The following is a 23961-nucleotide window of genomic DNA, read 5'->3' on the forward strand; positions in this document are numbered from 1 at the left end:
GCGCACAATCAAAGGTCTTCGATGTTGATACAGTAAAGAACGTTTATGGCAAAGTTGATAAATTGGTCCGAGCCTGGCAGAGAGATACTGATTGCAGATTTTGAATTAAAGTGTATATGAGCCTGGCGAAGGGGGATCCGGGGTGAACAGTGAATCACCCGAGAAATTGGATACGTGAAAATCCTGAGAACATTAAGCTAAAGTGGATCTGAACCCGGCGTAGGGGGATCCGAGGTGGATAGTAAGTCACCCAAGAAAATTGTGTATATGTGAAACCTAAGGAGCAAGGAACTTTGTTGTTTGTCGTTTTGCATCAGGCCCTCTGGAAAAGAGACTTTTAATGGCAGAGAGACTTTGGCACAGAAGGCCATGAGGTTGAAGTTTTGAACTGCACTCTCGTGCTAGAGAAGTCAGAGACTGTGCTAAGCTCAAGTGTGCCACCTTGTCCCGTGCTGAAAATGTGGGGAAGAGAAGCCAACAGCTTGAATATCTGACATATCATTTCTTGCATAACATTGTTTGCCACGCTATTTGTATTTAGAGGTAAGGATTGGAAATAGGTTTATTAGTATAGGCCCTTTTCTTTGACAAGACCCCACTAGGACTGTGTTATTATTTGATGATTGTAGCTTGCGCCTATCTTTAGATTTAGGATTAGATAGGTGTTTTTCAAACCCAATTGAAGTTCAATAAACACTATTGAACTGTGGTCACTTGTGGCTGTCTTACTGTTGATACCATGCCTTCCTTGCAGTAAGCAGGACCTAACGCTGGGAAACCAGGAGAGAGTACACAGTGAACTGTAAATGTAACTCCCACATGAGACGTGAACTTTCAGCATCCCCTCAAATTGGACATGGGAAAGGAACAGCCTCAAAAATAGTTTTGAAATCCCTGATTGTGACTCCTAACTATACCTTTAAAATTGCCTCACCTTCATCTACAGCACAATACAGTTGTTTTAAAAAAAAGGCATCCTTAACTTCGGCAAGTCCTGCTACAGATGTCAGGATTTTTGATGGTGCCACTGCTGCTCAAAACTTTGCTGTCCTAGATGGGATGACAGAGACAATTTGTGTTCCTGCAATCGAAAAAGTACCATATAAAATATTATAGACCTACCAAATGGACCTTACCAATATTTGCGCACTACACTCCGCCAGTCCACGCACATCCTCCCCTGCACACAAAAGGGACCTAGGGTGCATAGTCGTACAGGCAAATCTCCAAAGTTCACTATAGGCCTGGCCCCCCCAGCTGGCAGAGAGAACATAGAGCAGTCAGAGCACATACCTGAAAATGTGACTCATACTCAGTCACAGAGACAAAAAATTATGGAGAGAGCTAGAGAGAGGGAGAGCATCAGCTTTTTATATTTTACCTTTTCTATTCCCTGCCTACAATAGTTGAGAATTCCAGCCTACTGGCCTTCCTATCATTCATCTACATATCTTACATAGAATCTGAAACGGTTGCTCTTAACCCACCGAGCTAACGTTCATTTACATTGAGCAATAGCCATGCGCTTTTACTGGAGTTCGGCGACCGCGTTGAAGTAGCAACAGACCCTGCCGCGGCTGCCGTGTCAGACATGAGGCCCCTGGCTTCTTTGCAGCATATGGTGCCCCATGCAGGCAAAGGCCTGGCACCCACAGCAGGAAGATATACTGAATTCCACTTTAAATCCCTTCTATGGCAGCGGTGCACCCAAAGTACTGTTGGTAATTCAGGGATTTTTAGTACATCAAGGGATGCATTAACTCGCTCTATAGTAGATGGCTACCGGAGTAGCTCAGCAGATTGATAGACCGTTGCTGAGATGTTATGTGCAAAACTTGTTAATCGAATTACTTTTTGCAATTACTTATAAAAAATAAAGTGATATGAAATGTGTTTGGCCAGCGGATGGGTTGGACTGGGCAATGGATTGGGGTATTTCTGCCTCTGTAGTGAAGGTTTGCACCCGTGAACCCACAGTTTAATTTCGTAGGAACTGCTGTCAGCACAGCAGAAACATTTATTTGTGATGACTAGTTTGACAAACATAACATCTTTATAAATATGACCTGTGATAAAACACAAATCAAGGGACACACAAATTACAGAGTATTGGTGTAGTGTTCCGACAAAAAAAAATAACATTTCAAAGAAAACTAGTGAACTAGTGAATGCAAGTTTCAGCAGCATTTTTGAGTTTGGAATTTACTTTTTTTCCCTATGAACGTGTAAAATGCACATTTGAACAACAATAATGTGCCTGTTTTCGAGAGTGATTCCCCACCCCCCCAGTGATGTTCATGGCCCATTTATTCCCGTGGTTTCCCTTTCAGGACAGAAGAAAACAAACAGGATAAGCAAATAGAGCCAGGCAATGCGCTGGGGAATGGAGCACTTCGAAGATTAGGTCACCAAGTCCCCAGCTTCCTTCGGCGAAGCTAGGGGCTTGGTAAAGTCAGGTCACGGCTGAGGCAGGACGGGTCCCGAGATCCGGCCAGACATCTGATGCCCGTTCTCGGACCCCGGGCCAGTGCCGGCCCATGGACCAGAAGGACAGCGAGGTTGCCCTTACCGGGCAAGAAAACGCTGGTGGCAGCAGCAGGAAGCAACAATGCAGCCTGGACACACGATTACATTACAGGAAAGCGCGCATCCAGACTCCATTTATTTGCTGATTTAAGAGGACACACCCCCATCACGTCGCAATGACTGAGCATGTGCATGGGGGGCCAGTAGCTTGCCATGCACAGTTAAATACTGCAAAAAATGTGTTTCTATTTTCTCGCCATCTTGGATCGCTTACCCCCGCCGAATGAAGACCTCTGCCTAAAGTTTGGCTAGTTTTAAGGCGAAATACTCAATTGTTGTTATCTTGCTGGCAAGACTATGCAGCAGTCTACATTTACACTGTGTACTTGCATAGTATACATGAACATGCAGGCATCTAGTCAGTGAGAAAACACAGGGAAATGAAGGAACTCTGTCCTATACAGAAAGACAGCAGAAGAAATGCCGGGGGGGAATCAAGAAAGACATCTTGTGGTACATACAAACTCTGGGGTATCACTACATATTATCCCCACCAAAAATATTGCTGTATATATGGTCGTCTGGAACGGCCATATGCGATATTTTTTGGGGGTTTGGGTTTGGGAGCGGGGGTGTCCCCGCTCCTTTAAAAATAATGCAGGGGTTGCGGGGGTGTCCCCCGTAGGTTCCATGCCTTAATATCGCCGCAAAAATAGGGCGATATTTATGCGGGGATATTCACACATGGAACCGACTCTGACCGGTACAGCTCAATGCACTGCCTGGCAACACTGAGCGGTAAAGTTAGGCACATCTCTCCCCAATGTTCAAATCAGAACCCCTCAGCTCGTAAAGGCAGTAAAGTTACGGCAATCATGGCAAGGGAACTTCATGCTGTAGCGCATTCCGCCTCCCGCTCCAGCCGTCGCAGCTGCTGCTCTTTATCCAGAGCCCCGGGCTGCCGCCGCACTTTTCCCAGCTCCAGTGGCGGCATATATATCACCCCTGGCGCGGGAGGGCTCGGTAGCCCCGGAGGTATCCAATCCTGCGTGAGCCTGTGCAGCAGTGAAGAAAAAGAAGCAAGCATGCACAAGCAGCTGTGGTAAAAATGGGATCCACATGGGGCTCATACCTGCCTAAACTCCGGGTGTTTATGCTCTTCTCCAGGGGAGAGCATGGAGTCTCCGGGTTTCTGGACATGCAGGACACCACGATATAAATGAGCTGTAAATGAGCCATAAACATTCCTGCATTAGCTGTCTGAGTGCGAACAACATGCAATAATGCACGTTTCTGCGATATGGTTTATGATATTTTGCACTGAACATTTTCCACACACTCGGCCAACATGCCCAGGCACCCTCGCAGACGTGTATTGTTTCTATACATTCTATAACTTGACAGGAAATACCACTGGATTTTCAGGGACAGTCGTGTTAATGTCCCTGAAAATCCAGTGGTCTCTCCTGTCAAGTTATAGAATGTATATAAACAATGCACGTCTGCGAGGGTGCCTGGGTTTGTTGGCAGAGTGTGTGGAAAATTGTGTATAACGTTGCATTCCCCTTTCAGAGGGAAATAAATGCTTTGTGAAGTCTGGCGAGGAAGAAAACAAAAGTTGACTCATTTACCAGGTTTCCCTGCATCTAATGCAATTGTTATCTTCGAGAAAAACTGCCCTGTTTTCTTCGCTTGGTAGTAGTGTTTTTTTTAAAATATATATATATGGTCGTGGGCGGTGGACAGAGCTTTGTTGTGTCGTGGACGTGGCTCGGGTGACGTAATTCTCCAGGGTTTTTGTTTCTCTAATATGTAGGCAGCTGTGATGGGCTTAATTTCCAACTGGGTGAGTTCATTGCTGTTCAAACAGCGAACTCCTCGTTGCACAGACTAGGTTGAAGAACATGGCGTATACATTGTACAGTTTTGTAGAAATCCCGTGATGCAAGCTCGCGAATACAGCAAAAAGCCACTGCCATTTGGCGGTGGAAAACATGCAAGTATGCTTATGCAAATAATAAATCCGCCTTGCTGGCAGCCGATTTAACGGCATTTCAGAAACACGTCATGACGCTTTAAAGGCATTTAATAAAGTGTCGGCAAACTTTAAACCAACACTATGCTATTGGGTCTCATAGAGACTTTAAAATTCTGTTTCAATTGATAATGAAAGCACCATAAGGCCTCTTTTTCAGTTTGCAGGCAGCATCAGGTGAGTGCGTGCGATCCAGCTCCTATAGTGAAATGTATATGAATTTCTTTTAGCATCCATCAACTTAGATCGTTCTGTTATATTGACGTTGAGGTAAGATACTCCAGCTGAAACTGTAATTCGTTGTATTGTACTCATCACATGTTGAAATTAAACATTGTAAGTACATGACTTTCTAAAAATCTGGTTTTGAAATTACACGGGGCAGCCTGGTTTTGTTGTTGGTATTGGTAGACACAGTAGCTGCTCCTGCTCCGAAGCTCATTCACGGTGCAGTTCAGGTTCTGGAATGCTCGCAGACGCAGTAACTGCTGTGCAGCTACTACACAGACCCTACTCTGGTGTAAGTGACTACATATCTAATAATACCTGAAGACTAATGCTCGCAGAGGCAGTAACTGCTGTGCAGCTACTACACAGACCCTGCTCTGGTGTAAGTGACTGCATATCTAATATCTGCAGACTCATAACTGCTGTGCAGCTACTACACAGATCCTGCTCTGTTGTAACTGACTACATATCTAATAATACCTGCAGACTAATGCTCGACGCAGTAACTGCTGTGCAGCTACTACACAGACCCTGCTCTGGTGTAAGTGACTACATATCTAATATCTGCAGACTCATGCTCGCAGACGCAGTAACTGCTGTGCAGCTACTACACAGACCCTGCTCTGGTGTAAGTGACTACATATCTAATATCTGCAGACTAATGCTCGCAGAGGCAGTAACTGCTGTGCAGCTACTACACAGACCCTGCTCTGGTGTAAGTGACTACATATCTAATAATACCTGCTGACGCAGTAACTGCTGTGCAGCTACTACACAGATCCTGCTCTGGTGTAAATGACTACATATCTAATAATACCTGCAGACTCATGCTCGCAGACGCAGTAACTGCTGTGCAGCTACTACACAGATCCTGATCTGGTGTAAGTGACTACATATCTAATAATACCTGCAGACTCCTGCTCGCAGACGCAGTAACTGCTGTGCAGCTACTACACAGACCCTACTCTGGTGTAAGTGACTATATATGCATATACCTGCTGCAGCTAATCATTGCAGACGTGTACTGTCTCCAGTTCCAGTACCTGCTCTGAAAGTAATGATTCCCCTGGGACAATGGGGAATGAGTGCAGACCCAATACCTGCTTTGGAGTTAATGACTAAATACAGTACGTACCTGTTCATCGGCTACATCTGACAATCCCTTCGCTGGGGCAACTAATTATAGACACAGTACTGGATCTGGGATAGTGATTCCAGACAGAGCACCTGCCCTGGAACTAATGACGTTTGATACAGTATCTGCTAGTCCGTTACCTATGACAATACCTGCCCTAGGGCTTACAACCACAGACCCAATACCTAGTCTGCGAGAATGATGTCATGCACAGTACGTACTCAGGCTAACTTCCAGTCACAGTATCTGCTCTGGAGCTAATGGTATTTAACACAATACCTGCTCATGATCAAATCTGGGGTTAATGACTGCAGAAACAGTCATAAAAATCCCATGCACCTTTTCCTTCTGGTGTGTCCTTTCCCATTCTTAATTCCCCTCTAACGCCTCGAACCACACCCTCTGAAATGAACGTACAGCATAAAGAAGTGATCTGTTGGGATAAGCCATCGTGCCACGATTTTCAAAATGTGTTTAGTGCAAATGATGGGGTGCTCATTCACTTGACTTACGCCAAAACGGTGGTGAACCATGCACAAAGTACATTTAAATGTGTGTATCATAGTTGTGCACATTGAGGTGCTCTTTTCCCACCAAATGCACAACTGCACAAGGCAGAGGGTGGAAAGAGTGTTCTGGGCATTTTCAAGTAAATCCCGATTTTCAAAAGAGATGCACTTTTCAAAGCACAGGGAACAAAAAACATTTCCCCATGCCTATTTGGAACAGGTGCAGGGGGGTATCAAATGTATGGGAAGGTCACCTCTGATCCTTCATGAAATGAGTGAGTGAATGTTGAGTCAAAGAATGTGCGTGTGTTGGTGCTGGGCCAGGGAGCTGATTTTAGCTGGTTAAGGCAGCACAGTAACAATGCATTAAAAGATTTTTTTTAATTTCATTTGCATTTTCAACAGTAAGAGCACATCTAACCACCCTCTCCATCTCTTCTCCCCTTCCCCCTGAGTCCATAAACTCTGTAGATGGCTCCCGGTCTCAAGTTTCTGTGAGTGGCCAGCTCTCTTGGCAGCCGGAGGTCAGGCCCTTGCACCATTTGAGAACCCCCCCATAGTCCTCTCCTCCCCTAGAAACTTCAGCCATATCTCCTCCCAACTTCCCGTGAAGACACTCTCCCCAAGTGAAGCGAGTACTCACACCAGCCCCAGCAATCTCATTTTCCTTGGGCACCAAGCAGCCCGCGGGTTTCGCTGCAGGTGATGCAGGACAATGTCCCAGTCCGAGAGAAACTTTTGGTGATCCTCTTGAATCGAATAGGTCCCCCACTCCAGTACCACAAAGTTCCAGATTTTACTAACCCTTCGTGTTCTGTGGGGACAGCTTTTTGTTTCAATTTGCGTGCCACCACAAGCATTGCTGCCACGATCAGGATGACATATGTCTTTCTTTGAACTTTCGAGGGTAGATTTGTCAGAACACGGCCCATTCGCAGGATGGCCATCCCTATGTTGTCCGGCATCTGACTCCCAAATATACAATTCATTGCTGCACGGATCATATCCCAATAAGGCTGTATGACTGGGCATTCCCACCAGATATGCTTCCACAATCCCAGTTCTCCACATCCCTCCAGCAGAGCGCTGACGCAGTTGGGTAGAATTTGTCATTTTTCTGGGGTGAGATGTCATTCGGCAGCTATCTTAACCCACACCTCCTGAATCTGTATGGCCTGCGTGAGCTTGGGGATATCTGCCGATAACTGAGTCTAAAGTTCCCCCTCCAGTGGCTGCCCCACTGCAGTTTCCCACTGCTCCATATAGTGCCATGCCTGGCTCCTTGCCCCTTCTGGTATAATCTCATTTAATGCTCCTACCAAATGCCTGTCTCCTGTGTCCATCGTTGCGAACCGTTCAAAGGTTGTGAGATTCCTGGTGGGCGCTGACCTGACCACTGGGTTCGTAAGCCAGTGCCTCAGTTGTCGGTAGCGATACCTCTGCCCCCTCATTTAGCCTAAAGTCCTACTTGCACTGTGCAAAGGATTTAATGTCTGGACCCGAGAACATGTCATGTAGTTTGTGGCCCACTGCCGCCTCCGACCCATTGAAGGCCCTCCTTTCCATACCCAATGTGAACGGGGATTCCTAAACAGATGTCAACGGGGAGGGGAAGGTGGTCAAGTTCACCCTCTGCACCAGGTCATCCCATGAGTCCCCCACTAGGGTCCCTATTCTGCTACAGTACATGTTTGCAAGTCTATCCCTCTTGGGTCGTCGCAACACCATGTCTAGCGGCGAGCCCACCACCGATTTATCCATTCGACACCAGACCTTTCCGCCATCACCCCTGAACCAATCGCGGATCACTCTGATTTGAGCAGCAAGGAAATGGATGTGGAAGTTTAGTGCTCCCTTGCTTCTGTCAGACATTAGCATCTGGATAGCTACCCTAGGTCTCTTGCGGTTCCAAATAAATTACCCCACATGTTTTTTAAGGGTCCTGAAGAAACCTTGGGGAACCCCCACTGGCAGGGCTGTGAAATAGCACAGGAATTTTGGCAAAATCACCATTTTAAGGGCATTTATCCTCCCCATCCAGGATATTGACAAGGGCACTCATTCCGCCAGCAGCTGGTGCAGCTTTTCCGTTTAAGTCGGGTAGTTAGCACAGTAAAGAGCACCCAGAGAACCAGTAATTTGAACCCCCAAATATCTAATGCCGGATTCCACCCATCTATTAGTGTACCCCGCAATTCCTAAACCTTTTCTGAAGGGGCGGTCATGTTTAATAGCTCTGACTTATTTATTTTTAAACGCTGCCACCTCCCTAAAGAGAAGTTCCCGTGAGATTCCTGGGAATGAGATTAGTGGTTCTGTGATCAAGACGAGCTTGTCATCAGCAAACACTGTGACTCTATGCTCCTCACGCCCAAAGAGAGTTCCCCTAATATCCCGGTGGGCCATAATGCTGGCCAAGCCCGGCTCCAGGTGGATGGTGTATAAGAGTGGGCAACCCTGTTTAGTGCGTCGTGAGACCTTGATCCTCTGGGGAAAGTTGCCCTTTGATTGCCAGGTGCTAGGAGGGAGTTGGGTAGTTAGCTCTTACCATTTAAAGGAATTCTGAATCGAATCCCATAACCTCCATGGTATGGAAGAGGAATGGCCAATCAACCTGGTCCAATGCCTTCTAGACATCCAACGCTAGTATGATTGCAGGGGTTCTAGATTTATTTACCTTTTCAATCAGATGACAAACCCACCAAATGTTATGCATGGTCTGCATATGCCTGATAAATCCTGACTGGTCAGGATCAATCAGTTTGGGGAGGAGCTTATCCAGGCATGAAGCCAGAACCTTGGTGTAGATCTTTGTGTCTAGATTAATAAGGGCAATAGGCCGTTTCGAACCGCATAGATTGACATCCTTACCCCGCTTTGCGAGCAGCACAACCTTGGCTTCTTCCATTGTTGGGGTGATGCATTCTGCACCCCCCTCCCCAAGAGTTGGAGAGCTGGACTAAGAGCAGTAACAGTGCCGCTCTAAAGGTTTTGTAGAAACACGCTGGAAAACCGTCCGGGCCAGGGGCATTTCCTGATGGCAAGGCAGCTATAGCTGTCCTTACTTCTTCAGCTGTAAGGTCTCCCTCAAGTTCCGGGACAGGTATTTCCTTTGGGCTTCATCCTCAAGGGAATCTGATGTGTACAGGGATGAATAATATTCAGAGAAGACCGAAATGATGTCAGGTAAAGCAATACGTTCTTGCCCCCCCTGCCTATATTTTAAGGATTGACCTCAACACTTCTTTTTTCCTAATCAACCTCGCTAACCGTCGATCCGCCTTATTGGCTTTGACATAAGACCTTTGTTGGAGGTAGAGCAATGAACGCTCTGCAGCTCTAGTCTGCAGACTATCTAATTGCCCCCTAATCAACCGAAATGTCCTTTGCAGCATACTCCCCGCATTATTTGCCATTTGAGCCATTATTTGTTTAAGTTAAGCTTCCAGTTCCTCCTGTAAGAGACCTAGTTGTTTGTCTCTCTGGCACTTCATCGCGATAAGCTCCCCCCTCAGTGTACCCTTAAACGTGTCCCACACCACGGGTCGCGTACACCCTCTGATACGTTAAGTGCAAAGTAATCCAAGATGTTATTCTTTATGTCCTCAAATAGGACTCCATCCTTAAGGATGTTGCAAGGCAGCTTCCACCGCCATACACCTGACCTGGTTTGTTCTGCCCCATATTTAAGGTAATCGTTACGGGCGCATGGTCTGTCAGGGTGATCACTCCTAGCTCTATCCCCGTGACCCTACCCAATAGGGACCTCGAAATCCAGGAGTATCTATCCTTGAAGGATCTATGAACGTGGGAATAACAGGTGTAGCCCCCGCCCCCTCAGATTCCATCCAGCCATCTACCATCTTCAATTTGGGCCATGTGTTCGTTCTAGCAGGCAGATGACGTCACCTGGTTTTGGAACACCCTTGCGCTCCATTCTTCTCTTGGGTCCCACGCCAGATTGAAGTCGCCTCCCAATATAATCTGCACTTCGTCAAAAGCCTCCAATTTGGTCATTGTCGCCCGCAAGAACCCATCTTGCCCAGTATTGAGGGCGTTGATTGCTTCCACTGTATATATCCCACTCTCCCATTGTAAAGAGGATGCCAAATAACTACCCTCTGTGTCCCCTTTGTAGCTATGCTATGACGTGGAAGCCTGGGATGTCCCGAATAGCGATTAAACCCCCGTCTTCCTTGGGGCGTTGGATTGGAATAGATGGTGGTACCCATTGATTTTCAGTTTATACCTGTCTCGCCTCTGAACGTGCATCTCTTGGAGGGCTATAGTTCCCGACTTCCACCTGCCCCAAGAACTGTTCCACCTTCCCTGCTCTTAACTGGGGAAATAAGCCCCCTTTTTGTGAGCGGTCACCCGAAGCACTTCCCTCTTTCCCATGGTCTTCTTACCGTGCAGCTGGCACTAATGATGGGTGGCTGCTGTTGGGATCTCCCTCCACCCCCTCCACTCTGGGTGGGCTCAACCAGCCTCTAGCTCCCCTGACCCTTCTTCTCTGGAATTGAGCCCTTGCAACAACCCAGAGTAAACCCGTGCAGGTCCCCCTAGACCCATGTAGAGAAACCAAGACATCCTGTACCACCCACATCCCCCGATACTTGCCCCCCAGGTGGGCTACAACATTAATTCCTGTAACCTCCCTTTTCCCTCAGCGTGGCGCTGATCTGGACTAGGTCCTGGAATAGCTGAAGTTCCGAACTATTGTAGCAGATTGATCTGGCTCTCCAGGCAGCCACATTCCTTCCTGTAACCATTCCTTCCAGCACCTTCTCCTTCTGCCCGTACTTGTGTAAGGCCACCACTACATCTCTAGGTCTGGCCCCTGGCTCTCCCTTCTTTGGCCCCACTCTGTGTATGCGCTCCAGCCCTATTCCTGACCAGTCTTCCACCCCCAGCAGGTCCGCAAACACTTACTGCGCCATCGTGTATAGATCCTTGTCTGCCACCTCATCAACAAGGCCTTTTATTCTGAAGTTAGGTATTCTCGAGCGGTTTTCAAGGTCTTTGCTCTGGGTCTCAAGGTTCTGTATGACCCTTGCTAATTGCTCTGCCATCCTCTTGTATGGTGCGCTCTGCTGCATCAGGCCGTTCCTTTAGTTTCGTTATGTCCCCCTGCACATCTTGCAACTATTGGGACAGTTCCGCTCGCATCATGCTGAACTGCGATTGAATGATGTTCGCTATCTTGCCCCCAAAATCCTGTAAGCATTGGCAAAGGACCTCCTGGGTGACCACTTCATCTTTTGCAGTGCCTGCCAGCTCCCCCAAACCTTGTCCTGCCCGGGCCCCTGACATCCCCCAGCCGGTACCTCTCTGTCTCTGCACCAAAGTCTCTGCAGATTGCCCCCTTGTGGACATAGTGCGCAGGCAGGTCTGATGGGGGAGCCCTGACCCCCTCCTCTTCTCCCTGATATCATGTCGCAACCTTCGTACCTCTTGCCACTTTTTCAGGGTGTAGGAACCTCCTCCCTCTGACGCTTTGTGGGTCCGCCCTTGACTGTGCAGGCAGCGGGGTTGGAACTCCCCTTTAACTGTGCGCTGGTGAGCCACTGTTTGACCTCCTCAGGTTTCAAATGACCCTCCTCCTGGCCCTGGTGCCAGGATCACTCTGCCCTGTGCCCCTCCAAATGGCCTCTCTCTCATTTTTCCTTGCCCACCACGCATGTAGATGGACTCTTTAGCCCTCTATTCGGCTTCCAGATTGGCCCAGGAGGGCCTCACCGGTCACTGTCTCCTATGCGTAGTGCACCTCTTGCTCCATTGCTATGCTTCTGGATGGGGGTGCGCTGGCCCCAAAATCCTAAACTTATCTTAAATGGGCCCCCAGCCGCCCCGGCTATAACACCACAGGGCCTCCCCTGGTCTTCTGCAAAGTACTGGTTTCAAAGCTCTCCCCCACTCCTCACTTTCACTCTGCTCAAAGCTGCTGATCACTGCTTGCACTGGCCACCCACGGCCTGCTTTCACCCATTCCTTGGGCCAGGGCACACGCTGACCTGTGATGGTTGTTCCACAAGGGGTGGAGGGGGGAATCAAGCCCCTCAGGGTCGCCGCCTTTCTGCCTCTTGACTTTAGCTGTGCGGCCCCTCCTGTGCCCCTTGGCTGCTCCGGGTGCTCTTCTCCCCTGCACAGCTCTCAGCAGTGGGTTTATGGGTATGGCCCCTCCAAATCCTCCTGATCTCTACGATGAGACGCTGCTTCTCTGGCGCAGGGTCGGTTCTGTCCCGCCTCAGTCTTTTCACTGGTGCTCTGCGGCAGGGGATCCCCCGCTCCATGAATCCAGGCCCGGTGGGCCTCCAGTATTGCAGGCAGGACCTTCCTGAAAGGTGCCTCTTACGTCTGACAGCGGATGCTTTCGTCCACCCCACTTAACAGCCGCACTGGGTCCTCAGCTGCCCTGGGTCCCCCAAGTAGTTCTTGCTCGCGTTCTGCAAGTGTGTCTCTCAGCTCGGCCTGCACCTGCTGCGGGCACAGTGCCTCCGCACCACAGACAAGGCAGAGATGAAGCCCGCACACCCGCCACTGCTGAAGTCTCCCAGCGATCCGGGCTGCTGCACTCCACTGCAGCCTACATTGATAAATCCCTGTCTGGGCAAGGCTCTTTTAATCTATCTTTATTGTCTTTGGCCCTGGGGTGAGAGCGCCAAAATCACGCTGCTCTCCCCTCGGCAGCCATCTTAGAATCCCATTCGCAATGCACTTTTTAATGGGTATCCATCATAGATGCCAGTACAAAATGCTGTTTTTTTATTTTGTTGAAAGGATGTGATGTGCTTTTATGTGGCTGCACTGGCATTTTGGGGCACTCACTCTACCCATTCTTTGCTGTGGCTTTTACTGGGATTCTATGACAAAGCCAGCATAAGTGTTATTTTGTGTCTAGAATGGCATTTAGGGCAGGCAGCCAGTCAAGCCATTTCTTACTGTGGTGTGGCTTTTTTCACTGGGCATCAAGGGTAAAGCAAACCTGATGAGCATTATTTGGCATCTCATCTCGCCTGCATTGTGCATCCAGTTTGGACATGTTTTCTTGTTGTGACCAGACATTTTTAAATGCAAAGCCAACAGGAGTGTGTGGCAGAGCCATGTTGGGCATATTTTCTTATAGTATCATTACTGGCATTATGTTATGTTAATTTGATTTGTACCACGCACCGCTACCACCAAGGGGCAGTCTTGAGGCGCTCGCATGGCTCTGCAAGAAAAGGAGTGTGGGGGGTTAGTGGGGAAAAGGTTGAGAGGATAAGTTCAGAACCAGGAGGAACTGGCATCTGTGAGTGTTGTTGTGGTCATTTGTGAGCAGCCTTGCGCAATACAACCGTATGGGTGGGATTCCGTGCCTCGGGTGTGTGGTGGTGTTTTGTGTTGGTGTTAGGTTTGTGTGGTTACGATGGGTTGGTTGTGTGCACTGGTTAGATAGTGTCCATAAAGGATCCAGAGTCACAGATGGTCATAGCTGTGAGGTAGTCCGGTATCTTGGTGTTTTGCATTTTAGATGGTATTGTGCTATGTGGGTGGTTCACTCTGGATGTCGGCATAGTAATGGTTCTCTGTATGTTTAGGAGTGTGGCTAGTCCAAGATCTGGTGTTAGAGGTGTCAGTTATGTAGGAGTAGCAGGAAGGGAAGAGGGTTAGTAAAGTCGGTCAGTTCTTTGTGGTCTCTCTCGGGGACGGCCCTTTTGATGCTGCTTGAAGGTATTTAGCCAGGTTCTTGTTTGTGGTTCTTTGACCCCTCTCGTTTCCTCTCTAATTTGTCTGCGGTGTTGTTGTTGCTGGTGTCCATTCCAGGTTGTCATTGTCTGCTGACTAGCCAGGTGTTGAGTAGTTTCCTGTAGGTGATGTGGTCTTCTGTTGTTCTAATTACTTTGGGCATGTTGTTCCAGGTGTTAGCAATTAGATGTGAGAACGCTGTTCCACTGAATTTCCCTTTTTCATAGTGTTTTGCCTCTATTTGTTGATCGTTGCTGGATCTTTGTTCCCTTCCTGGGCGATACTATCTAATCTTGTCTTGGAGGAATTTCGCTCCTAGTCTGTGCAAGGCTTTGCGGGCGATGCATGCTTTGAATTTGATGTGTTTTTTTTTACTGGCAACCAGTGTAGACTTTTCAGTGCTGGGGTGATGTGGTCCCTCTGTTTAGTCCTAGTAGGGCCATTGCTGCTTTGTTTTGCACCCTTTGGAGTTTCTTGGTGAGTCTTTCTGGCATTCATAGGTAGAGGCTGTTTGCGTAGTCAATTCTTGTGAGTATCAGGGATATGATTGTGAGGGTTATGTGGCGGAAGGAGAGGTAGTGGAGCAATCCTCTGAGAAGTCAAAGAAGGAAGAAGCATTTTTTGGCGATTGCGTGAGTTGCGTTTCCATGGTAAGTCTCTGGTTGCGTTCCCATGCCATTTGGTCAATCCAGTTGTGGGTTCCCTCCGTCGAATCCTGCGGGTGAGTTCATTAATTACGTTTTTGCCGGATTCCGTTTGAGGTTGTCTTTTGTCATCTAGTTGTACATGTCTGTAAGGCAGTTGAGGTTGGTATTTTGTTCCTGTGTTCTGTTTGTTTTCACAATCAGTTGTGTGCTGTCTGCGTAGTTTTTAGGTAGTAAGCCCATGGGAGCGAATGATATTCATCAGTGGGCACATGTAATGTTGAAAAGTAGAGGGGAGATGCTGGAACCCTGTGGGACTCTGCAGGTATATTTTTGCTGTTTGAGGTGAACAGTGGTAGGTAGGTTCTTTCAGTTCGGTTTGTTAAGAATGAGGTAAGCCACTTTAGTGCAGATTCTTGTATGCCACATTCAATCAATCTTTTTATTAATGTTGCATGGCTGATTGTGTCAAAAGCCGCTGATATTTCCAATAAAATGAGGGCCAATTGGGTGTCGTCGACTGCGTTTATTTAGAGCTCTATCGATCGTCCCATATCTATAGAAGGGCTCATTCTCTTCCCTTCATCAGTCAGAAGCAACTTGTGATTGGTCAAGTATTCTGTATGTTTCAATGTTCTTATGAAGGATTTTGTAGATGTGGTTCTCCAGAATCTTTCGCTGGGTAGGGCAGGTTGAATATTGGTCTGTAGTTGCTTAGGTCTTCTGTGCTTTCTGATTCCTTTTTTATCATTGGTTTGATGCATGCTGATTTGAAGGAGGATGGTACTATTACTCTTTTGAGTGATAGATTATTTAGGTTCCGGAAGCGTGTCCCTGGGGTTCTGTGGTTGAGGATTCCTTTGAAGATGTCCAGGGGCAGGGTCTGGCCCCCGGAGATCCTGCCCCTGGTTGGTGCCCTTGATCAGTATCGCAAAACTTTCCTCTGTGAATGGTTCTAGGCTTTTCTGTTTTGTTGTAATCTGTACTTCGTCTGGCATCTGTTGTCCGGAGGTCGCAGTTGTATTTGCCCCGCTTAGATTGATTGTCTCCTGAATCGTGTCTATTTTTGCTCTCAGATGGTTGGTGATGTTGTCACAAGGTGTTTGTGGCGGGGTTATGGAATTTTTCCAGGAATAGTTTTTTTTTAAATCTCCGATTTTGAAGAGCTCTTTCTGTGGATTGTTTGCGTATTCTTGACGTAGTTGAGGTTTTATTATTTTTTTTAGTTGTTTTTGCTTTTAGGAGTGTGGCTTTGTAGAGTTTGAGTTGTCTTTGGAATTTAATTTTGTCTTGTCTGGTGTATTGTTCTCTCCATTTTGTTTCCATGTTGTGGTTGTTTTTTGTTGAGGTTTTTCAGTTCTTCTGTGAACCCTTTTGCTGGCAGGTTTTTTTGTGTTTTGGTATTGCTTTGAAATCTTTAGCTGGTGCTATTTGGGCAAGGGCCTTGGTGATCCAATTGTCGAGTGTGCATTCTGTTGTATCTGTTTGTATTGGTGGTATCTCTTTCGCTTGGGACGGTTGCTTCTAGAAGGTTTGTTAGGGCCTATAGGAACAATTATTCACTCAGAGTGGGTACTCTGAATCCAGGCCCAGATCCCTGCCCACCCAGCTGCATACCCGCACTGCCTCCTGGCAACCCTTGCACTTGGGTCTGTATATGCAACTGTACAGTCCCATTACCTGCACTTATTAGACACCCTGCGCTTAATTCTTGTACCTGCCACCTGATGGCCGTGCTACCTGTTGTTGTTTGATCATGTGTTCAGCACTTTCCACTCCTCCCCAGCCCCTTGCACTTTCCCCTTCCCTCTTCCCTGCACTTGCGTGTTCTCAATGGCACCAGGCCTAGTAAGATCGTTGTCCTCCCTTATACCCCTCCCTTGCCTTGAAACACTTGTGTGTGGGTGCGCTATAAATAGAATATCCTATCATAAGTTCTTCCAGTTTCTTTTCTTGCTAGTGTGGAGTAAGCCCGTCCTGGCCGGTAAGCTGGTTTGGGGTGTGATGTAGAATGATATCAAGTAGTGGTCACTCCACACCATTGCTGTAGGTGGCGCTGATGCGCACAGTCCTTCCCTGCATAAAACTGCATCCAGGGTGTGTCCGGAGTCGTGGGTGGATCCATTTACTATTTCCTTGAACTGCAAGGTTTCCAGGAGTTTGCTGTGTACTCGTTTTCTTTTTCGAACCATATGTTGAAATCTCCCAGTATGACTAGGTTGTTGTGGTGGGTATGGCGGCCTTGTCCGCTAGTTTTGTTGCAAAGTTGGAGTTGTAAGAAGGTGATCTGTAGATCAGGAGGAATACTACTTTGGATTGGTCGTTGAGTTCCCTCTTGATGAGGAGGGATTCATAGTCTTCCACATTGGATGTGATGATTCGAGATGCTTGGACGTGTTCTTTGTGTATAATTGCGATTCCGCCTCCTCTTCGGTTTCTTCTGTTGGTGTGTGTTAATTTATAATTGTCGCATATTGCTTAGTTCGCGATGGCTTTATAGTTGTCTTATAGCCAGGTTTCTGTAAGAAAGAGCACGTCTATGCCTCTTTCGATTAATAGGTCATGGATTTCTGTTGAGTGTTTTGCCATGGATCGAACATTGAGGAGGCCGCAGTGTAGCTTGCTTGATTTCCCTTTCGGGTTGCTGTTAGTATTCTTTGTTCTAACCGGTGTGGTGTTGGTTGGGTTTCCGTTCCAGGTGGGTTTTCCCCGGTTGAGTCTGTTGGGTGGAGTGGTTCCTTGTTGGTCAATCTCTTTGTCGAGTAGACCAATAAGGTCTCTTGGGGAGATTGGTTGCTTCCGGTTTGTTCCGGGTGGTAAATAGGATAGCTACCCCTCTGTTGTTCCAGTGTTGGTGATGTATGGGGTGTAGAGTGTGATGGATTTCAACTTGTCCCTTGTTCTGGTTGGGGTATTGTCCATGGTGGAGACTGGGTTGCGATGGTTTATTAGTTGTGTTCAGTTTGGTGTCCTTGATGGGTCTGTATTTGTGACGCTTTGTTGGCCGTCAGCTCGTTGTTGCAATGCAGTTTTTGTTTACCACGTTGTCATACGTGGACAGGTAGCGAGCAGTGTAATATTTTTGCTGTTATTTGTATGTCACTTGGGCCATCTGGGATGTTTATTGTCAGGTTTTGTGAGGTTGTGGGATCATGCTGGTCAGTGCCTTCCCTAGTGGTCTGAGTTTTCTTATTATATCTGTTGTCTGTTCTGACTTCTTTGTCTTTCTTGCGGCGAGGCATGATATGTGTGTTGCGTTCCTTTGAGTGGCCGTCCTCCTCTTTCGATCAGTGTTTTTCCTGGTCTTTTCGCTTTAGTCTTTGCTGTTTGTGGTTTGTATTGGTAGGATGTGGGTAGTTGAAACCTCGGTTGATGGGACTTTGTGGTTCCGTTTGTTTATTGCTTTTTTTATTTTTGATCCTATGTGTCTTTTGGTTTTGTTTTAATCCTGGAGGTTCTTTTGGTTATGTTTGTTGAATTGATTGTTGGATTATGCGCAAAGCAAATATGAATGCTGTGCAAATGAATATATGGGAATACTGGCATATATTGGTGCAGTCAGCAAGGAAATGTATTTATTGTGAGGGTGCTGGGTTCCTGCTTTTGACTGCGATGGCAAATTATTCAAACATAGGGGGTGCATGCTATGTTTAGGCCTCTGTCTTCCACATTAGCCCAACATAGGATCTCAAGCTTTACCCATGCCTCAATGGGGATTGTGAGGGTGCTGGGTGCGTGCCTGTTTTTGGCGGAGATGGCAAATGATTCTCACCCCGGGGTTGCATGCTATGTTTAGGCCTATGACTTCCGCTTTGACCCAAAATAGCTCAAGCTTTACCCTTGCCACATTGGGGGTGATTCAGCGCAAGTGCAACTAAGCAAAAGCGGTATGACAATCTGTATTAACTCTGCATGTCATCCTACAAACTCTGTTCTGAAGTAATCTTCAGGTTATCCCAGAATCAGCCCCAAATCATCAGGAACAAACGTAGAATCTCTTGAAGTGATCAGCAGGTCATCCTAAGCTCATCCCCAAATCATCACCCACCATTCTGAGACGTTTTCACATGACTTTAACAGCGTGATGACGTCTGATGTGGGAATGACTTCTAGTGCAGTTCGATGATCATCAGGTGACTCCAGGATGGTCTCTAAAGTCATCCTTTTAGACCAGGGGCCCTATAAATGTCAGTGAGCAGGAACACTTCAGATTCTGCACAAGAGGAAGCCATTGTCCTAGTGGACCCCGACTGCACTGGGACTTCTGGTTTGGCTTATTATTATTAATATAGTAGTTGAGTGCAGACCTCACTTCAGGAAGCAACAGAACGCTTTATAAGTCATAGGGGCAAGTACACAGTGAGGGAAGCGGAGCTACAAGGGAGCGTGGAGCTAAACAACGGGGGAGGGCGAGCAATTTGTCAGCAAACAAAGGGATGAACCGGGGGGACGTGGGTAGTGGCATATCGGTAAAGGGGGAGTGAAGTGTGTGGGGGTCTAGGTGTTATATCCACTGGAAATGGTGCCATCAATGAACCTGCTAAAAGAAGAAGCTGCCTTTTTGTCCTAACCTGTATGCCCATAGGTGACCAGTCGTTTACTAGACATATGTAATTCATATTCCTATTGTTAGTACAACAGTGCTGCTCACTCTACGTTTAGAAGGTGAAGAGAGTGCCCCCGCGCCCTTACTTGCGCATGAAGGCTGAAAAGTTATTAGTATGACCTCAAACTATGAAAAAAGGGAAATCCCTTTGGTTTAAAACCTAGTTCTGACTAGAAGGGCCTCAGATTTAACTTTAAGGAATGTGCTCCAGCCCCCAATTCTGTGCGTTGACGTAATAGCAAGCAAAATAAAAGTTTTGAAGGTTACATATTTCAGATCTACTGACTTGAGGCACTTGGAGAACCCTCAATACCAATGGAAGATCCCAAAGAGGAAATGGCGACGTGGCTCTAGGCATGAATAAGTGAAAACCTTTTAGCAGCCTGCGCATGCTCCCCGAGGCAGCTGGACACCCACCCTGCCTCCGAGTCCCTGAAATCCAGAATGGCGACCCACTGTGGCTTCTCAGTCTAGAACCTGATCATCCCGTGGTGTAGCCAACTTGTAGGACCAGAAGGATCCTAGAAGTTGGACACTCAGGGCGGGATAGTAGGTAGTGCGGTGAACACCAGGGTGAAAGTGCCATTGAATTCTTAGAATTTGCTTGCAAGGTAGAGGGTTGACTTGATTTTGGCATGGAAGTTGGCTTAGCCGAGAAAACCGGACCTCCTGTCCCAGAACATAACTAAGATCTTTTAGCACTTTTCCTTCCTTGCTAGAAGCTTTTTTGGTATCTTTGGGGAGGTGCGGGGGGGGTGAAGAGCATATAGTGGTTGTTTCAGGCACAGTATCGAATGTGCATCCATCCCCCACACCGGAGAATTGGCATACCGGGAGCAGAATTTGTCAACTGAGGAGGCACCCTTGAGAAAAATAAATTGTAACAGCTGACCAAACTTTATGTATATCATCCTTCTGAGGGGGTGGATGTTCTGAGGAAGAGAATGCTCCGCTCAATTAGTCTGCTCTTGTGTTGTCCATGCCATGGATATTGGAGACTTGCAGTGATAGGAAGTGACAAGTCACCAGTGGTATTTCCAGTTCTGACATGGTGCAATATCTTGTTCTTCAATTGCGTTTATGTAGTCCATGGATTCCTAAGTTTCTGTCCTTACTCAGGTAGTGTGATTATTTGTAGAAAATGAAGACTGTGTCGCAGATCTTTGAGATTTCAGCCAATTCCAGTTTGAGGACATGTTCAGCACTGTTGACCCTGAACATCCAGGTCACCCCACTCAGTCTTTCCTATGGAGCTTGTGTCTCTTGGTATGTGCTGAGGGTTGGTAGGAAGGAAACATGCACCCTTGATTAGATTGGCCTTCTCCATCCAACATTGCAGTGCCATGTGTACCTCCTGTTTTTAGTCGCCTGGTTTTGAATCCCAATGGCTGTGGAAATGTTCATGTAGAAGATAAAGAGGAAATCTGTCGCAGTGGTCTATAAATACACAGCAAGCCACGTGGCCCGGAGCGCTCAACTACTGGCTGCCATGTATTTCCCCAGGAGAAGGTTAAGGCAAAGGGTGACTGGCAGCATCTGTGCTCTGTCCTTCAGCTGCCTCCATTGACTGTGAAGAATCCATGCTTCAGTGAATTGCAAGTCTTGGATCCGGTATAGGTGACATTTAACCCAGTTGATTCTCAGTCTGTGAATAGTCAGTACTTTGCAGACTCGCTGTATTTGTGTGCGGAACACGTTCGCTGATGGCATCCTACTATCAGATTGTCTAGCTATGAGAATACCTCAATCTATTTCTCATGTGTTATTTCTATAATGGGTGCCAGAACCATTCAATTTATGAGAGTACACTCCTCTGTACCTTTGGGGCTCAGGGAGAGAGGAAGTTGTTTTCGTTTAGCAGGACCCTGATGTCCCTTTTGTCTCTTTCTTTGATCCAGAGACCACATGGAAGACCTAATTCTCGAGCCCAGTGTTGAGATTTCCAGTTTGTAGCCTTGTGACCCCACCGCTCTTTCACCCATTTGTCTTTGAGGCTTCCCAGATGTGGGTGAATGTAGCAGGTGGAGTCCCACTGGTACCTCTGGCCTGTTAAAGTGATAATTGGGAGGGAAGGCGTCTTTGGATCTTGGGTCCTACTACCATGTGATTCTTCCCTGGGCTCTGTGAACAGTCTTTTCTGGTATTGCCCTCAGCTGATTTTCTTGTGGAATAGTTTGAAGACTCATCTTTGACGATCATTTTTGGGTTGGATCTCAGTTGTGGCCACTTTCTTTCTTTATACACTGGTCATAGTATGACTTCTCCTCGTTTCCTGAAAGGGTATGTTTCATGGTTTTACCTTCTGGGTAAAATCTGGTTGCCACTCATGAATGTGCCTAACACCGAGCACATTTCTTGTTGTTGTAAATGCTGCTGCCCTTATTATCGTACAAAATGTCAGACAAACATTCAGTTTCTAGGCATTCTGAGCATTCTTCACCCAATTCTCTAGTTTGATCCATCCATGTGCTACTACCTACTTTTGCCTAATGGAAATTGCATCAATTTGTTTTGCTGAATGTTTTACCCAAAACTTAGCGATTGTAAGTTATGTAGTAAGACGGGGTGAAAGAGTGGGGCAGTACTGCCGTTCTCCGCCTACAGTTTGTGGCAAAAAAAAGGCACATTCGGCAAAGGAATTGGATGAAAAAGCCATTCAGCAAAAGAAAATTGACAAACGTTCATAGATCGATCTGTGACTTTACCAGAGAAAGTCTATCTAGTAGTCTGTCTTCATATCTACAAAGTGTGAAGGCATCATGAAGTAGGACACGGACAACAGATTCAATTTTCTAAAATAAAACAGTTGATTTTCTTTGTCAGGATGGAGTACCGCCTAACTTGCCCTATGCTAAGGTGGGATTTCCCTACTTAAAGAAACTATAAGGATAGTCTGTCGTTATGTTCAACTGAAGTCTGTCTGTGTCCAAAACCTATACTTGCCCTCACAGCTAAAGATACACAATGTGTAGGGATGTCAGCAACAAGAATCAGTGTTCCAAATAAAGTTTTGAGCTTCTTCCAGCTCCTGGCTCTCTTTTCAGCTCCCCCTTCCCCAAGTTCAAAACGGTTCCAAAAAGGCCTCTGGTTTCCCTTCCCCCGGATTCTGAACACTGTTTCAAAAGGGCCTTGGGTGTCCTTCCCCAAGTTCTCAACACAGTTCCAAAAGGGCCTCGGGGTCCCTTCCCCAATAAGTCAGCTCTTCCAGCTTCAAAACTACAATCAGTTCAAAGTCTTTTGGCTTTCAATAAGAATTCCAGTTCAGCTTTGTGACCATCCAGGCTTTTAAAAAAAAAAAACTTTCTTTATTGAATTTCAACAAATAAGTACACATAACACCCCATGTAACATATATTAACAAGAGCCCAGTTAACCTCTCACTTAGCCAGGAGGAAAAAAGGAAAACACAATTCTATAAAGAGTAAATACATTTGCATTATTACAATCAGGATCATGCGTGCTCCACAGTTGCCAGCCTGTTTCTCTCTCAGCAGGGGAGAATTCCAAATAGGACCAGTTCAGGTAGTCCTGCTAACCACCACTGAAATACCCGTGGGGCCAAAAAGAATAGTGGCGATCCCTCTTACACACGCTCTGGAGTGGATGTGGGGGTTTGGGAAGTCGAGGCATTGTCTATCAGATATTGTCAGAAAGGAGGCCAGTAGTCGAATGGGCGGCAGATGGGGAGGGGTGGGAGGATAGAGGCAAAATCTAGTTTGTCACTGTTCAGACTGACTCATGACTTCGAGCCACTTTGGCAATGTGGGGGGGTTGGATTTCCCCCATGTTTCGGCTACTAAGTATCTGGCCACTACTGAAGCCATACCCAGCAGCCTTTTCTCAGAACGGTTGCTCCCCTCAGTCAGGGCTAGGAGCCACAGCTTCGGAGAGTATTCCCCCTGCAAGGACAGCATACTTATCATTGCATCTTCCACCCCTTTCCAAAAAGGTCTAATGCGGGGGCAACACCAGGCAACATGATAAAAGGTAGCAGCTCGCATCCCGCACCTCTTACAGCTCGGGGAGCTATCAGGGAAGAATTTACTAAGGGCAGCGGGAGAGTAGTAAATCTGATGAAGAAATTTGTAGTGAATCATCCTATAGCGCGAGTTTATGGATGTGTAGCGAGACTGAATACAAATAGTTTTCCACCGTTTCCCATATTTCTTTATACCTGTGGGTCGGAATACTCTTCCCGTTTCTAAGCAGTTTATAAATTGTGGAAACTAGCTTCCGGGGGGATGGAGGTTGCACAATGTAGCACTTGGCATGGTGGAGGCTGGGAGCACGTGGGAACTCGGGCCATTTATTTTTCAAAATACCCCTTAAGCCTGTAGTAGTACAGTAGAGTCAGGGCATTGTGCTCACCATTTATCCTAAGTTCCTCCCAGGTCACAAAAAGGGGTTATAGCCAATGGTTGAACCTCACCCCTGGGGATGGTCTCGCAAGTACTCCATAACAGGCCCATCAGGTCATCCGGTGCGCTAATAGATCTAGCCAAATGTGAATGAGGCGATTCAGGATTAGGGGCAACCCACCCTGCAATATA

The 23961-nt window shown here is 46.9% G+C and overlaps 1 protein-coding gene across 1 annotated transcript in view; it reads left to right on the top strand.

Moving 5' to 3' along the window:
* The first annotated feature begins 4699 nt into the window (after positions 1-4699).
* The window catches only part of PYCR1 (pyrroline-5-carboxylate reductase 1), a 209674-nt gene continuing 190412 nt past the window's right edge, over positions 4700-23961 (top strand). The window contains exon 1 of the mRNA XM_069655308.1: positions 4700-4738. The gene's annotated coding sequence lies outside the window, so the exon portion shown is untranslated. The remainder of the gene's footprint in view (positions 4739-23961) is intronic.

Source organism: Ambystoma mexicanum, chromosome 3q, assembly GCF_040938575.1.
Source record: "Ambystoma mexicanum isolate Mex_15411 chromosome 3q, UKY_AmexF1_1, whole genome shotgun sequence".
NCBI classification, from domain to species: domain Eukaryota; kingdom Metazoa; phylum Chordata; class Amphibia; order Caudata; family Ambystomatidae; genus Ambystoma; species Ambystoma mexicanum.